The sequence below is a fragment of the Gouania willdenowi genome, chromosome 3 (genome assembly GCF_900634775.1).
Source record: "Gouania willdenowi chromosome 3, fGouWil2.1, whole genome shotgun sequence".
NCBI lineage: Eukaryota > Metazoa > Chordata > Actinopteri > Blenniiformes > Gobiesocidae > Gouania > Gouania willdenowi.
The window spans coordinates 12,336,339-12,357,240 of record NC_041046.1 but is presented as its reverse complement, the minus strand read 5'-3'; the positions used below and the strand labels follow the sequence as shown (position 1 = coordinate 12,357,240).

The 20,902-nt window shown below is 42.9% G+C and overlaps 1 long non-coding RNA gene across 1 annotated transcript; it reads left to right on the top strand.

Moving 5' to 3' along the window:
* Positions 1-214: 214 nt before the first annotated feature.
* Positions 215-13,274, top strand: LOC114454135 (uncharacterized). Its single transcript, XR_003672518.1, has 3 exons — positions 215-225; positions 12,689-12,692; positions 13,132-13,274. It is a non-coding gene; the product is annotated as an uncharacterized LOC114454135 (long non-coding RNA).
* The last annotated feature ends 7,628 nt before the right edge of the window (positions 13,275-20,902 follow it).

Here is a 20,902-nt window from a genome sequence, read left to right as displayed (position 1 = left end):
ACTAAGCGAGGTATGTTGAGCATAAAGCCAGAGTTTTCCGTGTCACAGGTGTCTTTCTTTTAACCCGGCTAGATCACCATGCAAACTCAGACCGTGACACCGGTGTGCTACGTTCTTAAATGATTATTTTGACAAGTGTAACACGTTACTTGAACTGCTTTTATTTTGAAAACTTTCTGGTCCACCACTGTTTTCCGCCTCCAAGATGGGGTCATAGCTGTTTTAGTTCCAGGTGATCGGCAACCCAGCCGTAAGCTCCTATCGTGAACCGGCACAAAAGTCTCGAATTAAATGACTGGATGGACGCTCAATAAGCGACCGTTAATCGGATTGGAACATCTTCCCTTAATAATATTTGGGGAAATTTTAGGCTAAAGTGTACAAATGCTCAACTCATTGTATTCAGTCAAAATTCATGCATAATAATATGAGTCTATAGAGTTGTGTTTACAACCTTGTCTTTGCTGGTTTGGAGGTGGTCACCATGGTGTGTGTGTAAGAGAGAGATAGAATTGAATATGTATATATTATATTATCATTTTACATGGATAAATGGTCTTACCGTGGGCACAATTGTGCATTTGAGTAAACTTTATATTTCATTAAACACTGAAAAAACATCTCTAGCAGTGGTCCTTTGACATCCACTTTCTATTCAAGACGGGAATTGTGACACTATGGTCAGCTCTCCCAAGATAAACATCTTTAGAGTATTGGAATAGCATATAAAACTTTTAATTGGTTACTCTCTTCCACATAGGCTGCTACACCTTATTTTAATGAATTTTAATTTAAACAGTACAAAGTGCAGATATATCGTATATCGTGTGCTTTTGCATATTGTATGGTGGTGGGCCACTATGCCAGGACCATTTTTTGGTCCCAGTCCAGCCTTGAGTAGCGCTCACTGTATGTATCATGTTGCCAAGAGAACCTATAGCCTATCAGTGATCAGAATCTAGTTTGTATTGATTTGCAGGTTGTTGTTGTTGCTCTGACTGAACTACTGAAGGTGTAGTGTTCTCTGGACACTTGTCCTTCAATAAAATCACAGAAGATTAAAATTTCACTATATTATTGATCAGTCTGACATCTACCTGCATATGAAATATGCTATAATTCCTTTAAACCATTATGTAAACACTTTGATGATGTTTTCATGCTTGGTCTTGATTTACTGAAGTCCGTTTTACACTTATAGAAAACTGATTACAAAATTGCTTCATCTATTATTACCACAGATAATATCTGGTCAATAAAAATAATTTCACTTTGATTTGCAAAAGACTAACATGATTTAATGGGACAGTGTCAGAGCTAAAGTCAGTTCCTCAGTTTAATGTTTAAATCAGCTGCATCAAGGTTAAAGTTTCAGAGCTTTACAATGTGCAGCTGTCACCAGAAATAAACAGGATGTATTGAGAGTGCACCAAATGGTATAATAAATATATACATTTATACTGTATTTGCAGCATCAGTGTTGCTTTTAGCGACATAATAATAATAGCGGAGACATAATTTAATCAATAACTTTATCATTTTCACGGATTTCAATCACATTTACAAGCATTGGGAAAACTCCAGGTTCCGTGATTTCAAGACAGCCCAATAAAATTACATCACCACCTCCTTTCCTTCAGCCTGCCATCATTCACACATACACACTTTTTGGCTCCGTGTCCGCAGCCTGGACTGGAGAATATGAGTAGGAGAGAAGCACGTAATTGCAGGCGTGCAAAAAGCGCTTAAGTCCAGATTGGAGAATAGAGCCTTATATTCTTAACTTCCTTTAAATATCCATTGGCATTCTATATTATGCATTTGTATGTACTAATTCATTTATTTATTGACTTGGAGTATATTTTATTTATACAGATTGATGAAACTGTCATTTTGTTAATGACAGACAGTGACCTGGCAAAGTACATCCCAAAGTTGAAGATAGAGTCTCCACTGTGGCCTTTTGCAGACAAAAATCACCATCCTGGAAAGAATTCATACTTTCAAAGCTACGACAAAGACTGGAGCAGAGGGGATGCCTCCAAAAACAAAATCATCTCAGTGGGCAGGAAATACAAATGCCAAACAGAAATTGAGATGAATTTAGGTTGGCTGGATGGATTTTGATGAGGAAGAGGAAAGGTTCAAACAGGTGAAGGCTGTAAGTGGTGGAGGAACGAGGCATCTTTCTATTGACAAAGACGACACAGTGGCAAATATCAAAGATAAGGCTGAAAATCTTTTCTTCTCCAAAGGTCTTTCAAAAACAAACAAAAGTCTTTCACACTATTCAACTCATATTGAGAACTCACAGATACATGTTGATTTGTTCAATACAGTAGACGAGTTGTATAGCCAAAGCAAAGTCAGAATGCTGCGACTTTATCTGTGCACCAAAAAAACAACAGGACTGCAGCCCTCAGGAGTAGAGGCGGGTGATCACAAAATAAGCCAACCCTCAGTGGTAGATCTCACTGACAATGAACAGAGTCAGACCATTGAGGATCTGTTCAGATATTCAGAATCACCAAACCACTACGGAATTAATGATGGAGCTTCCACAAGTGAATATTTGGAATTGAACGACACATTACCATGGGATGGTCTGCTAATTCTGGGCGAAAGCAAAGATTCTGATGCAGTTATTATTATAAGTGGGGATTTAAGTTATGTAACAGTGGATTAATCAAACCTCGAAACACTTTTTTCAGAAAAAGAGGATGATGCACCTCATCAAACAGTGGCTCTGTCACCGGTGCTTGCAGGGGAGGCCAGTGTTCCAGCTCAAGCACTTCCTGAAACACAATCTTTTCTGTAACGCTTATCGTAAGAAGAGGTCACTGTCTCACTCACTTGATCAGTACCTTCAAGGACCCATAAATGATTGCATCTGAGGTCAACATCAAAATGCGTTGACCAAATGGAGAGCTTGAACAGGGGCAAGGAAATGGTGTTTTGCGAGACTGCCTGACAGAATTTTGGATGGATTTCTATGACAGCTGCACACTGGGAGTTGAGGTGAAAGTCCCCTTCATCAGACATGACTTTCAGTGTGAAGAATGGCAGGCTGTAGCTAGCGTATTTGTAGTAGGGTGGAAACAAGCCGGTTACTTCCCAGTACAACTTGCAATACCATTTCTCGAAGAAGTGCTGTATGGCTCGACAACCAGTAGTTTTAAGGATTCCTTATTGCTGTACATATCACAAGAAGGAAGATCTGTCCTTCTGAAGGCTTTGGAGGACTTTAATTCAGTGGACACAAAACATATTTTAGTCACCAAAAGTCCCACCTCAAAAGAGTACACCAGGTTACCTGTACACTATATTTGATTATTTTCATTGCTTCACCTGGTGGGAAAACAGCTGTTTCTTTTGACACTAAACTCCCGTACTCCTACACCTAAAGTACATCTGTGCCTGTTGCACCCTGTATTACACTGGTTAGTGCCACATGAAACGACTACTTTATGAGCAGGTGAAGAGCTGAAAATATTCTAAATATAGCGTACAGTTACAGTTCTACAAACTGGGAGAACGCTGAGCGCTGTCTACGGCAGGTACACTGACTAGGCATATGTACAGCTCCACTTCAAATACCAAAACCCAATTGATTAAGCATGTTTTATATTATTATTACAGTTTTTTGTAGCAACCCCAGTAGAAAAAAGGAAGTGAGCCTTGACTGATGATTTCATGGTATTTAAAAATAAGTTTGTTGTTTACATTAGTGGTTTACACTTACAAATAATAATTCTTATCCTGTACAAAATACAACCTGTTCTGTTTTTCAATGTGGTGTATTTTGAAAACAGACCAATGAAAAAACCATTCAAGTTTGTACAAAATGTTGATATTCTCTCGGTTACATTCAATACATCTTTACACTTGAACAATTCCAATGACACCACCCATAGTTATTTTACACATAACTTTCTAGCGTTATAAATGTGCTGTGACTGATAATGGAAGGCACAATTCCATTATGTTATGATAACACTCCGGATGTCATTTAATAACTCCTGTTGAAGAAACAATAATGATTAAGTCACAGCTGGTATAGTGTATTTTTAAACAGTGATTAGGGACTACAATAAGTGAAATATAGTGCTCTTTATTCTCTACATGCCTTTGCAGTAGGTAAGAAAATGTTTGTTAAGAAAATAAAAGTACCCTAAATTGCATTGTGATACAAACAGTATGAACATTAACACTGTGTTTAAATATAGGAAAATACAACACTTTTTTTTTTTGCATTTTTATTTAATAAGTGATTATTTGGCATGCCACTAGATGGAGCCTGCTGTGGTACGCATACCACAGTTTGAGAATTAGTGGTCTAAAGAATCAGTACATCACACATATTAAATAAACATAAACTCACAGTGGCTTAAATCTCTAAGATTACATAAGGGTAATGCAGAGTTGATGAGTTTCTGGGTTTCTTGCTGTGATCACAATATTGGCTATTTACCTGAATGAATGGCATGAAGCAGAACTGTGACAAAGCTTTGTCAACAAAATCCCCAGCGAAGAATCCCTCATCCTTCAGTACTGCTAGAAGCGTGATCCAGGGTTCGATTACTTCTTTTCTCATTACTCCCCACCAGCTCTCAATTCTCTGGTTCGCAGTACTTGCCCCTGTGATGTAGCTTCTCTCCGCTGCTCTGTCATCCACGTCATTTCTCCATAAATACTGCTGAATGTCTCTGACCACTACGTTCTCAGTGCCCATGTCAGTTTATACGAGCCTGGGGCAGCCCCCACATCGCTCCACTGCTTCCACAAATACCCCCCGATAACTTTTGGGTCACTGTTAGTGAGGGTGGCCCGCAGCCAAATGATGTTGCGCGAGAACCCGTCAATGCAGCCATTATGCATATCACAGATGGCTTCAGTTTGTCGTATGAGTCTATGTGGCACACAAAGTTAGGTCCCTGAGCAAATTATTGCCTCCCTCTGAAACGTCTGGTCCGGCGAACGTGAGAACTGATGGGGTCCAGTAGGGTGAGGAGGATCCTCATGTCTTCTTTTCTGATAGAAATGACCAAATTAACAAACATTGACAAAATACAGCATTAAAATACATTTTAATAACTGTGTTGCACTGTTAAGAGTGTACTGTGAAGTGCAGCTCGTACACCTGCCATGACTGCGGGCTCGATCTCTGCCGCCGGGAGAGAACCAGCCATACATATCACCCAGGCAGGCATCGGTGAAGGGGCGTGTGGGAGCGGCTGTGTGCGTCTCTGCTTGTGTATTGGTTGAGGTTACAAGGGGCGGGGTCAATTACCATATGTGCGAAACATCAACACTTAGATTTAGATTTAACATTTAGATTTAAACATTTAGATATAATATTTAGATTTAACATTTATCATTTAGATATAAGATTAAGCATTTAGATATGATATGTAACATTTAGATTTAACATATAATATTTACATTTAGATTTAGGTTTAATATTTAGATATAATATTAAGCATTTAGATATATGTAACATTTAGATTTAGGTTTAATATTTAGATTTAGATATAATATTTAGCATTTAGATATGTTATATAACATTTAGATTTAACATTTAGATATAAGATTAAACATTTAGATATGCTATATAACATTTAGATTTAAACATTTAGATTTAGATTTAATATTTAGATTTAGATATGATATATAACATTTAGATTTAAACATTTAGATTTAGATTTAAATTTAGATTTAGATTTAAAATTTAGATTTAGATATGATATATAACATTTACAATAAACATTTAGATTTAACATTTATCATTTAGATATAAGATTAAACATTTAAATATGATATATAACATTTATATTTAACATATAATATTTACATTTAGAATTAAACATTTAGATTTAGATTTGATATTTAGATTTACATTTAAAATTTAGATTTAGATTAAATATTTAGATATAGATTCAACATTTAGATATAACATATGTCGCGTCTTCTACTCTTTGGAGGAACGCAAACAAGAGTCGGACAGCGTGTCATCACTTTGATACTTTATTTTTACACTTCCCACACCGTCACTCGGCTGCGACCCAACATGTGACTCAACACACACACTCCATTGGCTGATCCCAACAACAGCTCTAGGTAACGTTCAATATCAACAACTGTAAAACAATTACAGCACATCGCCCTTTTTTTCAAACAAAGACAAAGCATTTCGTTTTCACACAATAAAGAAGATCTTAGTCCTGAAAATGTAAACAAGGTTAGACACTTATTATACTTATCATCCAATCCTTATAACTGGATCCCATAAGCATACATTATTCAAACTTTTGAACAAACAATTTACCCAAGAACAAAACATCTGCATACACATTTTTTTTTCTTTTTTCTTCTCCCTTCAACCTTTTGAGGTTCACAGGTTAAGCCTGGTAGGTCTTACTACAGCCCTCCCACATCTTGTTGTGAGAGTTGGGGTGTTTCCAGGTGAAACCTGAACTAGCGATTCCCCAGCAGGTGTCACCAGCGGCTCATCTGGCTATGGATCTGGGACCAGTTGCTGTGGGGCACTTTTGTCCTGCAGAGGTATGAGATGCAATCTGTTCTGCCTCACAGTCCCTTGAGGTAGACCAACGAGATAGGATCTCGGAGTGGAGTGGTTCTGAATCATGGTACCAGATGCTTTTACATCAGTGACATCAGTGAGTAATGACATCATCAGATTTAGTGTGACATAAATGAGCGATGAACCTGGAAAAATAATCCACAACCAAAAGATATGTATTCCCCTTAAGCTCAAAGAGATCTGTGGCCATTTTTGCCATGGCCTTTCTGGACATTCTGAAGGTAAGAGAGGGTCGTTGTGATTTTGGTGTTCATCCAGATATGCTCTGCACTTTAGAACCATCTCAGAAATTTGCTGACTGAGTCCAGGCCACCATACACTGTGTCGAACTCGTGCCTTGCATTTAACAACCCCCTGGTGTCCTTCGTGGATTTTAACAAGGACATCATTGCGCATTGACGCAGGGATCACAAGTCGAGTGTCTTCAAGCAGCAAATCTTCTTTTACTGTGAGCGTAGCTCGCTCTACCCAGTAATGTTTCAGCCAAGGTTCTTGTTTCACATATGTCGGCCATCCTTCAGTACACAGCCTCATTACCTTAGAACAAATGCTGTCTGCTTTCAGCTGCTCTTTCAGAGTTTCTATGTATGTAGCACTGACTGGTAAGGTTTCCATTATACAGGCTACATATATGTTTGTACTCTCCAACAGTTCTTGGTCTTCTGAGGTTATGCCTGCTTTTAAAGGTGCACGGGACAAAGTGTCTGCTGTCCAGAGTAGTTTTCCTGGCACATGCACTATGTCATACAAGTACCCCATAAGCCTCATCCTGAAATGCTGGATTCTCGGTGGTAAAGTATCCAAATGTTGTGCTCCCAATAGCGAAACAAGAGGCTTATGGTCTGTCTCCAGGCAAAATCTTTTGCCAATGAGGAAATCTCTGACGCGCTCACAGGCTTCAGCCAGGGACTCCTTTTCGATTTGCGAATAACGCTGTTCAGTTGGAGAGAGTGACCGCGATGCATAGGCTACAGGCCGCCATCCTCCCCCTTCTCTTTGGAGAAGAACACCACCTAAGCTATATGATGATGCATCCGCCGAAACCTTAGTGTCTCTGCTGGGATCGTACATGGCCAAAACAGGTGAAGAGGATAGAGCTTCTTTCAGCACTTTAAATGCCCTCTCCTGGTCTGCACCCCTCACCCAATAGTTCTTTTTGGAGAGGAAATCATGGAGTGCTTTATCATTTTCTGCCAGTTGAGGAATGAATTTACCAACTTGGTTTACCATACCCAGGAAACTCCTCAATTCACTAACATTTGTAGGCTCCTGCATCTCTGTAATGGCCTCCGTTTTCCTCGGGTCGGGGCTGATGCCAGAGTCAGAGAGGATGTGACCCAGGAAAGCCACCTTATTAGTTGTGACCTCACACTTCTCTACATTCTGGGTAATGCCTGCCTTTTCCAAACAACGTAGCACATCATGTAGACGTATGTCATGCTCAGCTTGGTCCTGACCCCATATCAGCAGGTCGTCAATGTGGCACACAACACCCTCAAGCCCCTCGATAATTTCAGCCATGGTGCTGGTGTTCAGGTGTTGAATTTATGCCGAAGGGTAGACGATTAAAATAAAATTGTCCAAAAGGTGTGATAAATGTAGTAAATTTTGCAGACTTTCTTGTCAGGGGAACCTGCCAGAACCCCATGTTAGTGTCCAGCTTGCTTAACACCTTTGCCCCCGTTAACATTCCAAGAGTCTGTTCGACTGAGGGTAAAATGTATTTCTCTCTGCATACATACTCATTTAACCCTGTGAAGTCCACACACACCCGCAGCTTTTCGCTGTCTTTCTTTGGCACGACCACCATGCCGGCACACCAGTCAGTCGGCCCTTTCACCCGGCTGATGACACCAAGCTTTTCCATCTGCTGGAGCTCCTCCTTAATTTTAATATTAGCCGTCCATGCAGTGTTATCATTTGTCACAGCGCCCAGGAAATATCCCATTTCCTGTTCTTCTTCTATTCTTTGAACCGCATTCACTGTGCAACAAACACAGTGGCATTTTTTTCCACATCATCTACATTTTGCATCATTCGCAGGACACTCTTCTTTGGAATGTCGTGGACCCCTGCATTTGTAACACTGAGAGCTTTGTGAACTTTTGCTTTTGTTGTAGAGAGGTGATTTCACTCCCATATGTTTATGCTTGTTATGTACATTTTCAGGCTGCTGCTTCCCTTTTAAAACTCTGTCCAAGGAGTTTGCATCCACCTGCATCAGAGTAGTAGCATCACTCCTCAACATGCTTTGTTGTTTCTTTATTTCTTCTGAATGTCTTGCCATATTTATAGCTTTCTCAAGGTCCAAATCCTTCTCCATTTGCATACGTTCTGAAAGTCTCTTAGCCAGCCCAACGACTATCCTGTCTCGGATCAGCTCCTCATGCAATTGTCCATAATTACAATGTTCTGCTAGTGCATGCAGGGCAGTGACAAATGCATCTACAGTCTCATTTGCCTCATGTTTCCTCATGTTGAAGCGTAACTACAAAAAAGTTTTGAAAGCCCTCCTTCACTTTAGCGTATACATGTTGATCGGCATCGTTTAGCTTCAACCCTCTTAAGATGTAATCTGCTTCGTCTCCCATGCAGTAAATTAAGGTATTTACCTGGTTTTCTTGTGAGCTTTGTAGGAGGTCATGTCTATGACAGATACCACGGCACACTTCTTGACCACTTTGGTCAGAGAACAGTTTCCTCCTTTTTCCCTTTCAAACAGAGACAAAGGGGCTGAGTACAGGAATTTCTTTCTTCCCCCACTGCTCCTTGAAGCACATGGCAGAATCTTTTTCCTTTGTGCTCTACTTTTTCCAAGAATTAACAATGAAACATCCTAAATCAAGGACATCCTTAGAATAAGATTATAGAATTGTTTTTACAGTAAAAGTGTTCCTACTTTGCATAAAGTATATCATGTTTGGTGCCAGAATAACCGGGAAAATATTATCTCTGCTTTCGTCTCATTTTGGAAGTTATAATCTAACTGGTTTCTGAGTTATATTCATATTTCTTGTCCCAAAATGTTTCTCATTCATTCTTCTCATCACACATACATGATAGCCACAACCCACAAAACATCCAAAGCAATCTAATTGGCTCCCGAAAACACGTCGACCAATAGAATCGCTTAGACCGTGATAAAATCGAAGCGCAAAATTCAAATCATTGGATTTTGATGCTGGCCGCTAAGATTCCCACTGCAGTGTTATTTACGTCTTCTTTAATCTTTTATTTTCTTTGTAACAAAGTGTTTTCTTTCATTAGACCTTTTAAACAAGCTTGAGCGTCCAGAGATAAAACCTCCTGTTCCAACTGAAGATCCTGAACACTGAACCAAGAACTTAGAACCTAGCCTGAAGGAGCTGAACACTGAACCACAAGAACAAAGCCTGCACACACTGAACAAATGCCAGACAGGTCTAACACAACTCAGAACCAGTGGAAACCTGCTGACTGAAAGAGCTGTGAAACGTGCTGAACAAGGAACAGAACCGACCAGCTTAACACAGGCCAGAACCAGGTCCAGAAAAGGACCCTTTCGGGGCAAAGCGGTCCAGAGCCACGCTTTGCTGCTTCAGACCCATCAGAACCGAGGTACTCTGGATCTCAAATTCTAATTGGGCCTAAAATAATTGCAGCCACATGATTCCAAACTGATCTTATCATAGCTCACACACACACACACACACACACACACACACACACACACACACACACACTGAATTCATGCTACTTTTCTTTTTTCTTTCCTTCTTTCTCTACTAAGCTTTTACCTTTAAAGTGTATATACATTTATCCTTAGTTTAGTGAGCGTAGCACTCTTTTATCTTTATTGTGTTAGTATGTTTTAACTTGTTTTGATTAATAAATGTTTATACTTTGAGAAGTTGTCTGTGGTTTATGAAAATATTACAATCATAAGGTTTGTTATATGGAGAGTAGACAGTCTTGACAAGAGTTCACAACCCTGGATGACAAGGTATTAATAACGAAGTAAGTGATCTGAAACACTTTAACTCATTTTCAGATGGCACCTCTTGGCAAATTACTGTAATATTAATAATAATTAATATTATAATTTTTATCACTCCTTGTCCAAGGTCATCCTCCTACAGCTTGAAGACAGATTGCTTGCTTGCCTGAACCTTTCAAACCTCCGGATCCACGAATCCACCGGATTCATCCACTGGTTGGATGCTAAATGTAGCACTGGGTGCGCTAGCCCTCCTGCTAACTCTGACCTGGCCCTGCTCGTCCTCACTGTCACTTGCCATAGCAATGCTTTCCCCTCTCTATCCGCGGAAGACCATGATGGAACCTCGGTTTAGGTGCATCCCACTTCTGACACGCGTCATCACTTTGATAGTTTATTTTTACATTTCCCACACCGTCACTCGGCTGCGACCCAACACGTGACTCAACACACACTCCATTGGCTGATCCCAACAACAGCTCTAGGTAACGTTCAATATCAACAACTGTAAAACAGTTACAGCACAACATATACCATTTAGATTTAATGCTTTTTTTTACCTCTATATATGTTGTTAAATGTTGTGTTAAATGTAGGAAAATGTGCTAAATATGAGAAAAATGAGATAAATAATGAAAATGTGTTAGCTACAGCTTTTATACTATAGTGTTGGTGTTGGACAGCTGTACTTTATTAACTACCTGCACTGTAAACATAAACCTCGCTACCTGTCACGGTCACCGTAATGGACTGAACCCAGGTCTTAACACATACACACACTGCTCCACTGACACGCAATCACGCGCATGCACCCGCTCCCTCACTCAAAATGAAGTAAGTAAGTAAGTAATGTTTATTTCTATAGCACCTTTCACAGACAGAGGTCACAAAGTGCTTTACATATCTACCCATTCACACACCACAGGAACAGAGCTGCCATACATTCAAGCCAGACACATCTCACTGCACTTTTCTTGCTTTATTTCTTTTTCATTATTAATAATACTTTTATTTATATTCCCTCCCATTGCTACCACTGTGTCGGTCAAAAAACGGCCGTGACCAATGTCCAGGAAAACGAATCGATCTTAAACGATCAAGTCGAGGTCCAACCCACTAGCTTTGATTGACATTCTGCTGAAAAATGACATTATGAAATGAAAAGGTCATTGTGAAAAAGGACATTATGAAATAAAAAAGACCATTGTGGAAATATCTATTTCCACAATGGTCATTGGCCATTCTATCCGTACGCAGTGCCCCTATTTGGCCAGTCTAGGTAGCGCGACTAAGACTAAACCTAAACCTAACCCTAACCCTAAAAATTGTTGCGATATTGGGTTATAACCTAAATCTAATCCTAAACCTAACCTAAATCTGGTCTATTATATTTGAGTGGTTTATTGAATATATATATATATATATATATATATATATATAAAAACTCTTCCTCTTTTTTCCTCCAAGCTCGGGTCCTCTACCAGAGGCCTGGGAGCTTGAGGGTTCTGCGCAGTATCTTTGCTGTTCCTAGAACTGCACTTTTCTGGACCGAAATGTCTGATGTATTTCCTGGGATCTGCTGGAGCCACTCCTCCAGTTTGGGGGTCACTGCCCCGAGTGCCCCAATGACCACGGGCACCACTGATGCCTTCACCCTCCAGGTTTTCTCCAAATCTTCTCTGAGCCCCTGGTATTTCTCTAGTTTCTCGTGTTCCTTTTTCCTGATGTTGAAGTCGCTTGGTATTGCTATGTCAACCACAACAGCTTTCCTCTGCTCTTTGTCCACCACCACAATGTCTGGTTGGTTCGCCATTACCATTCTGTCCGTCTGTATCTGGAAGTCCCACAGGATCTTGGCTTGGTCATTCTCTACCACCTTTGGAGGTGTTTCCCACTTTGACCTTGGGGTTTCCAGCCCATACTCTGCACAGATGTTCCTGTACACTATACCAGTGACTTGGTTATGGCGCTCCATGTAAGCTTTCCCTGCCAGCATCTTACACCCTGCAGTTATGTGCTGGATTGTCTCATTGGCCTCCAGCACCTCCAGCACCTCATCTTCTGTTCCCCATTGTCTGAGACATTCACTGAGCAAGTCATCTGTCTCGCAGCCACGTCGAGGTTAGCTACAGTCCTGTGGACCTTACATTTCTGAATAACATGTTCAACTGCAGTCACAGGCAGGGCTAACCCACAGGGCCAACACGCCAATTGCGGGTAAAAATTAACTTTGGCGGGTAACATTGTTGCGTTACTAGCCATTTTGGCTGGTGAAGAACAAAACAAATTCCACTGAATCTGAAACAATGCGACAAGTCATTGTTGCCAGATTGGGCTGTTTTTCGCCAAGATGTTTGAGGGTTTTTCTGTGTCTTTGGATTTTAAAACGTAATGTATATCTGGCAACACCGCTGGTTGTACTAATCCTACATTTTTCATGAATACTACGTCATGATGTGTCATATAACAATTGGCTACATGCTTACTTTAGCGTGATTGTTATGGTTACGTGATTACATTGTACATCTTCACGTCACGCCGTCACGTGACAGAGCCATACCTGTCAAGTATCCCGTTTTGGCCGGGAAACTCGCGTATTTTACCACTCTTTCCCGCTATCTTTCCGTATTAGTATTTTCCCGTAAATATCCCGTATTTTAATGTAGCAATAATTAAAAGATGCCTCACTAAACTGAACGCCGTCACCAGCCTCGTGAGAACTTCCACCTGAAATGGCCTGGGTGGCAGTTCTTGCGAAATTAGTGCCGACAGCAGCAACAAACCCAGAAACAACTCAGAAAAGAGATGATGGATGAAGACGTTTCGGCGAAAAAACAAAGAACTCATGTAAATACGTTGTGAAATGTGACAGAGCGTTTACCTTCCGAAAGAGCAGCAGGATGTGACACAGTTACACGTTCTGTTAGATTAATAACTGAGATTTTAACGTCTCCCACAGCAGAAATAATGCAATTGAGATTTCCTGAAGTCAAACAGTTTATTAAAACAAATCAAACAACAGCACTAGGTATAAAACAAATGTGGGTCAATAAGGTGTCATGGGTTGTTGATCATTAATAACAGCACTAACACAAGTTGAACAGCATGATGAAGAGGACACAAACATATGTTTATTTAAATACAACAGCATCCCTTCAGTCACACACACAGTGAGTCCTTGGTACAAATATAGATAGATGGAATGACATCAGGACACATGTAAATTTGACACAAACTTGCGCTGATATTCTGGTCCTATTGACTCCCACCAGCAGCACGATCACGGATGTGCACAGAGAGTCAGCCTTAAGAACATCTATAATAATAATCAAAATCAACTTATTGCTATTATCTGCTGTACTTATGCAAGCGTAGTCGAAGCATAAGTAGCTTAGCAAAGGCTAAAACTAACACAGTCATTGTTGAGAAATAAAACGTCTTTGATAATTACCTGTCCAAACGTTGTCACAGATTCCTATGACTCCAATGAAGACGGGTAGAGGTGTTTAGGACAAACAGTCGTAAATTCCTGCTCTCAGCTCTTTGTTTGAAAGGGAAAAAGGAGGAAACTGTTCTCTGACCCAAGTGGTCAAGAAGTGTGCCGTGGTATCTGTCAGACATGACCTCCTCCACCTATCAGTATGATTTTTGTTAAAAGGCTATACATAATATGCCTATTTATATTACCTAATCCTACTGTAATAATAAATAAATGATCTTTCATTTAACTTTAAATCCTCTACATCCTAAACATTAAATCAAATCCCAGTAGTCTATTAAATCAGTCCAACCATGTTGTGTCTTACTGTATCATCCTCAGGAGATGATGGATGATTGTTCATATCTACAGTGTTGTTCTCCTGAGGCTGTTTGACCGTGTGACACTGAAAACTCTCTAAAATTGGACATGTTTAGGGTTAGAGCAGTGCTGGTGTGTGTCGTCTCTCTACTCTCCAACAGTCCCTGAAAGCACCACACACTCACATCCATGCACACACAGGACCCACCATGAAGAGCGGGGGTCCTACGTAGATCCCACCACAACGATGATACTGGCCTTGGCATTTTCTGCGTTTTTGTGTGTGACGGGCTGACGGACATGTCTAGTGTTCTCGTTATTTATGCAAATACAGAACAAACAGCGTTCCGTTTTCGCCAACGTCGCCGCCAGCGCCGGCTCCCCGCACCAGGCCGCCAATGTCAAGCTTTCCAGAGCCCTCTTCGCCTGGCTCGCCGGAGGTGTCACCGGCTGTCTCGCCTGTGCCCTCTCATGGGAGGCCGCTCGAATCCTGCTCCTCGGCCTCGTCCGCGCCACCTCATGGGAGGCCGCCGGACTCCTGCTCCTCGGCCTCGTCCGCGCCACCTCATGGGAGGCCGCCGGACTCCTGCTCCTCTGCCTCGCCCGGGCCTCCTCATGGGAGGCCGCCGGACTCCTGCTCCTCTGCCTCGCCCGCGCCGCCTCATGGGAGGCCGCCGGACTCCTGCTCCTCTGCCTCGCACGCGCCGCCTCATGGAAGGCCGCCGGACTCCTGCTCCTCTTCCTCACCCGTGCCGCCTCATGGGAGGCCGCCGGAACTGTTTCAACCCTCCTCCAGGTCCCCCACCACCCTCCCTGTCTTGGTGTTTTGATTTGGAGTGTTTAGAACCCGCTCCTTAAGGGGGGGGTTATGTCAGGTTCTGTTTATTTAGCCCTTGGGGTCCTTTTTAAGTTATTAGGTGTCTTTGTTTATTCGGTTTGAGTCTAATCATCTAGTCTTGTCTGTGTTTCAGGTGTTCCTACTTGTGGCTCCACCCTCAGTGATGTCTGTGTGCTTGGTTGGTGCCTGATTAGCTCCCTCATGTTTTCTCCCAGGTGTGGGCCATTCCCAATCAAGCTTCCCTAACTATTTAGCTGAGTGCTTGGACACAGTATGACTGGGGAATCATTGTGATTGTGTATGTTGTCTTCCCTCCTCGTGTCCTGCTGCGTCTGGTCTTTGCTCCCTGTACCTCCTGTCTTTTTGGATTTAAGTTTTGTTTTGATAATAAAAGGATGGACTGGTTCCAAGAACGCTATGCATTGATCCTGCCTCCTTTTTCTGCATTTGGGTCCACACCCACACCGGACCGTAACAAAAGGATCAGAGTTATCAATAAATAACTCAGATGACCCCCTCCTGAGACGCCGGATAGTGGTCCAGAATCTCTTCGAAGCCGTCCGGAAGTCGTTCTCCATGGCCTCACCAAACTCCTCCCATGTCCGGGCTTTTGCCTCGGCGACCGCCGTGGCTGCACTTCGCTTGGCCCGTCGGTACCTGTCTGCTGCCTCCGGAGTCCCACAGGCCAAAAAGGCCCGGTAGGACTCCTTCTTCAGCTTGACGGCATCCCTCACCCCCGGTGTCCACCAACGGGTTTGGGTATTGTCGCCACGACAGGCACCGACTACCTTGCGACCACAGCACTGATCAGCCGCCTCAGCAACAGAGGCACAGAACATGGCCCACTCGGACTCAATGTCCCCCGCCTCCTCCAAGACATGGTTGAAGTTTTCCCGGAGGTGGGAGTTGAAGCTCCTTCTGACGGGAGACTCTGCCAGGCGTTCCCAGCAGACCCTCACTATACGTTTGGGTCTGCCAGGTCTAACTGGCATCCTCCCCCGCCATCGGAGCCAACTCACCACCAGGTGGTGATTAGTTGACAGCTCCGCCCCTCTCTTTACCCGAGTGTCCAAGACATGCGGCCGCAAGTCCGATGACACGACTACGAAGTCGATCATTGAACTGCGGCCTAGGGTGTCCTGGTGCCAAGTGCACATATGGACACCCTTATGCTTGAACATGGTGTTTGTTATGGACAATCTGTGATGAGCACAGAAGTCCAACAACAAAACACCGCTCGGGTTCCGATCAGGGGGGCCGTTCCTCCCAATCAGGCCCCTCCAGGTCTCACTGTCGCTGCCAACGTGAGCGTTGAAGTCCCCCAGCAGAACGAGGGAATCCCCAGAAGGAGCACTCTCCAGTACTCCCTCTAAGGAATCCAAGAAAGGTGGATACTCTGAGCTGCTGTTTGGCCCATAGGCACAAACAACAGTCATGATCCGTCCCCCCACCCGAAGGCGGAGGGAGGCTACCCTCTCATCTACCGGGGTAAACTCCACTAAGTCGGGGGGCAAGAAGTATAGCCACCCCGGCCCGGCGCCTCTCACCATTGGCGACTCCAGAGTAGAAGAGAGTCCAACCCCTGTCGAGAAGGCTGGTTCCAGAGCCCTTGTTATGGGTCGAGGTGAGACCGACTATATCTAGTCCGAACTTCTCCACCTCGCACACAAGCTCAGGCTCCTTCCCCGCCAGAGAGGTGACATTCCACGTCCCTAACGCTAGCTTCTGTAGCCGGGGATCAGATCGCCAAGGCCCCCGCCCTGGACGACTGCCCGATCCACACTGCACCGGCCTCATATGATCCCTCCTGCGGGTGGTGGGCCTACGGGAGGGCGGGCCCACGTCGTCCTTTCGGGCTCTGCCCGGCCGGGGCCCGTGGGCAAAGCCCCGGCCACAAGGCGCTCGCACTCGAGCCCCAACCCCGGGCCTGGCTCCAAGGTGGGGCCCCGGTAGCGCCAATCCGGGCGACGTGAACTGCCTTTGTTTTTTAATATACATATATGGCTATTGAACCGCTCTTAGTCGGACCCGTCACCTGGGACCTGTTTGCCTTGGGAGACACTACCAGGGACATTAAGCCCCCGATAACATAGCTCCCAGGATCATTCGGGTACTCAAACCCCTCCACCACGTTAAGGTGGCGGTTCATGGAGGAGCAGCGTCAGAAGCAAAGTTATGACAAAGCTTCAAGGAGGAAGGTTTTCCGGGAAGGCCAAAAGGTTCTCCTTTTGCAACTGACATCCGAAAGTGGGCTTCTTGCAAAGTGGCAGGGGCCATATAAAATTAATAAAAAGATTGGCCCAGTCACGTACCAGATCGCCATAGAAAGCATGAAGTGTTTCATGTGAACCTTCTGAAAGAGTGGCTAGACCAACCAGAACAGGCAACCTCCTTGTGGGCATGCACAGTGGTTGATGAGGAAGACCCACAGGAGCAGTATTTTCCTTCTTCATCTGAGACTCTAGTGTTTCCAGATCTAAGTCACCTTACAGCAGGGAAAGATGAGGAGCTACAAATCTACATGGCGAAAGAGCTGTTTAGTCTGAAGCCAGGCCGTGCAGACCTCATTGAACATCAGATCCGTCTGTATTCACAAGAACAGCAACCGATCAGGGACACTACATGCCGAATTCCAGCCAAACTGGTTCCTGAACTGAAGAAAGCGGTTGAGGATATGCTGGCTACAGGAATCATCTCACAGTGAGTGGTGTAGTCCTGTTGTGTTGGTTCCAAAGAAAGATGACACTGCTTTGAGATTTTGTGTGAACTTTTCAAAACTGAATGCTGTGTTGGCCTTTGACCCCTATCCTATGCCCAGGGTTGATGATCTCATTGAATGCTTGGGAAATGCCAACTTTCTGACGACCCTTGACCTCTGCAAAGGGTACTGGCAAGTACCTTTAGCAGAAGCTTCAAAGGACTTGACAAAATTCAGAGTTCCCAGTGGCCTGTTCAGATTCAGAGTGATGCCCTTTGGTTTACATGGAGCCCCAGCAACGTTTCAGAGATTGGTGGATGCAGTATTGAGAGGAGCGGATGACTATGCAGCGACCTACATTGATGACATTGTTATCTTTAGCCAGACCTGGGAGGAGCATGTGCAACATCTCGCTGATGTCTTTCACCGTATCCAGGCTGCTGGTGTTGTCATCAATGCTAAGAAGTGTCACATTGCCAAGTCTGAGGTTCAGTACCTGGGTTATGTGATTGGGGGCGGAGGCATTCGCCCACAGGTAGGGAAAATTGCAACTTCACCACTGCCTAACACAAAGAGGAGGTTACGGTCATTCTTGGGGTTAGTTGGCTGGTATCGCCGGCTCATCCCCGACTTCTCTTCAAGATCTGCTGTACTAACGGACAGGATTCGCAAAACCAGCCTAGTAAGGGTTAAGTGGACACAAGAAAGTGAGAATGCGTTCAATGAGTTGAAAAACTGTCTGTGTCAAGACCCTGTTGTGCAATGTCCAGATTTCAATCTGCCCTTTACGGTACAAACAGATGCATCTGGAGTGGGTCTTGGAGCCGTTTTACTGCAAGAAAAGGATGGGACCCAGTTTCCTGTGCAGCCTAAAACTCTTCCCAAGGGAAATTAGGTACTCAACAGTGTAAAAGGAAGTTCTGGCCATTAAATGGACTTTAGACACCTTAAAGTATTATCTCATTGGCAAAGAGTTTGTACTTGAGACTGATCATAGAGCATTGCAGTGGATTTACACAATGAAAGACACTAATGCCAGAATTACCAGATGGTCTTTGTCTCTTCAGCCTTATCGGTTTCAGGTCCAGTATAGGCCGGGGAACAAGAATAACATTGCTGACTTCCTGTCCCGTGACTCCGAGGAGTCACGGCCGTAAGGGGGAGGGAGTGTGACAAAGTGGGTGAGAACACACCATTTGTACCATCATTTTCATATTGTGTACTAGTTTAGCATTACTGTTTAATTACTGAGTGTTCTTTGTTACTTACCTGCACCACCATGTGTTCCAGGGACAAAGGGAAAGTGGATACCACCATTTCCTGCATTTATACACTGGGTGACATCTCCAGTGATGTCACTGATGATGTCACTGGGTGAGACCAAGTGAGGTAAAATTATGTTTATTTGATTAAGTGATACATGTTATTTAAATAAGCGTTGTTATAGAGAAACAGTATTTGGCACTTCATGTAGCATTTATGTACGAAGTGGACGTTGGGAATGACCGTGTTCTTTACCTGATTTAAGGGGAAAGTACTTGGAGCTACCTATGTTGATGGAGCTGCCTTGATTGACTCCTGCTGACAGGAGTCTCTTTAAGCAGTTGGTCTTGGACTATTGGGGAGGTTGGATTTCAGTGTAGCTGGGTACACTACAGGCTAAGACAATGATTACATCTGGATTAAGTCTCCCTCGTCTGCCTCCTACCACATCCCAGCCGCTTTGGTACCACTTCCTAACAAGATTCTTCAATTATATCATTCAGTACATTTTAAAATGTAGTTGCTAAGCAGATAACATTTCGTAATCGTTATTAAGTAGGGTGATAGGACGCCAATTATCTAAAACTAAAGGTTTTGGAATTAAGGTGATTAATCCTTGACACATTGTATGAGGAAGCTGTTCTTTTTCAATACTCTCTAGAAACACTTTTAAAAGCTGAATAGGTTCCGTTTTTCGCAGTCCTCGGGCATCAGATCTTCCTTGAAGTGCAGGTTCTGTTGTTTCGGATAGTTGCAGTTTTTGGACATTTTCTAAATGGTATCTTTAAAATCAATCCTGACAAGGGCTCCAAAGTAGAGCACCATGAAAAGAAGAAAAGCAGTGAATGCGAAAGTCCTGACCATTATCAACCGCATTGCAGAGTTTGAATGGAGTACTTAATAGGTAAGTTGCTCATGATCACTTTGCATGTATTAAAGGTCCTGTGTGCAGACAAGTGTGTTCAGTGCAGTGTCTGCATCGTTGAAAGTCTTGGTTTTTATTTCAGCGCCAGTGTTGAGGTGAGAGCAGTCACACAAATGTGAGCAGAACATCAAGAGATTTTGAGTTTCACCTTTTTTCACAAGTGCACCATTCTCAGTGGACGTGGACAGTTCTACAGTTTCAGTATCTCCAAATATGCAGAATATATTATAATAAAAATGTGTTATAAATATGGAGCCCAATTTTCCCTGTTCTGCTGTTGCAGATGGTGTGTCTTCTGGAGAGCCATAAGAATCAGAATCAGAATCAGAAATGTTTTTAATGGCCATGTACAGTTTTAAGGACAGTACAAGGAATATGTCTTGGTAGTTGGTGCACAAAAACAAACAACAAAAAAAATAAAAAAAATAAATAAATAAAAAAACAAAGAACAACCCAGCAACAACAATAATAATAATGATAAATATAAAGGATGAGGGATAAATAAAGGATAGATAGAGAATAAAGAATAAATAGGATAAATATATATATATGTATATATATATATATATATATATATATACAGTGCAGCAGATAATGTCATCATGGAGGTGGTGATCGGGGGGGGTTCAGTGGGTGACTTGGGGTGTATTCATGTGGATGGTGGCAGAGGGAAAGAAGCTGTTTTTGTGTATGGAGGTTCTGGTCCTGATGGACCGAAACCTCCTTCCAGAAGGGAGAGATTGAAATAGTTTATGAACGGGGTGGGAGGGGTCGACCACAATCTTTCCTGCACGCCTCAAAA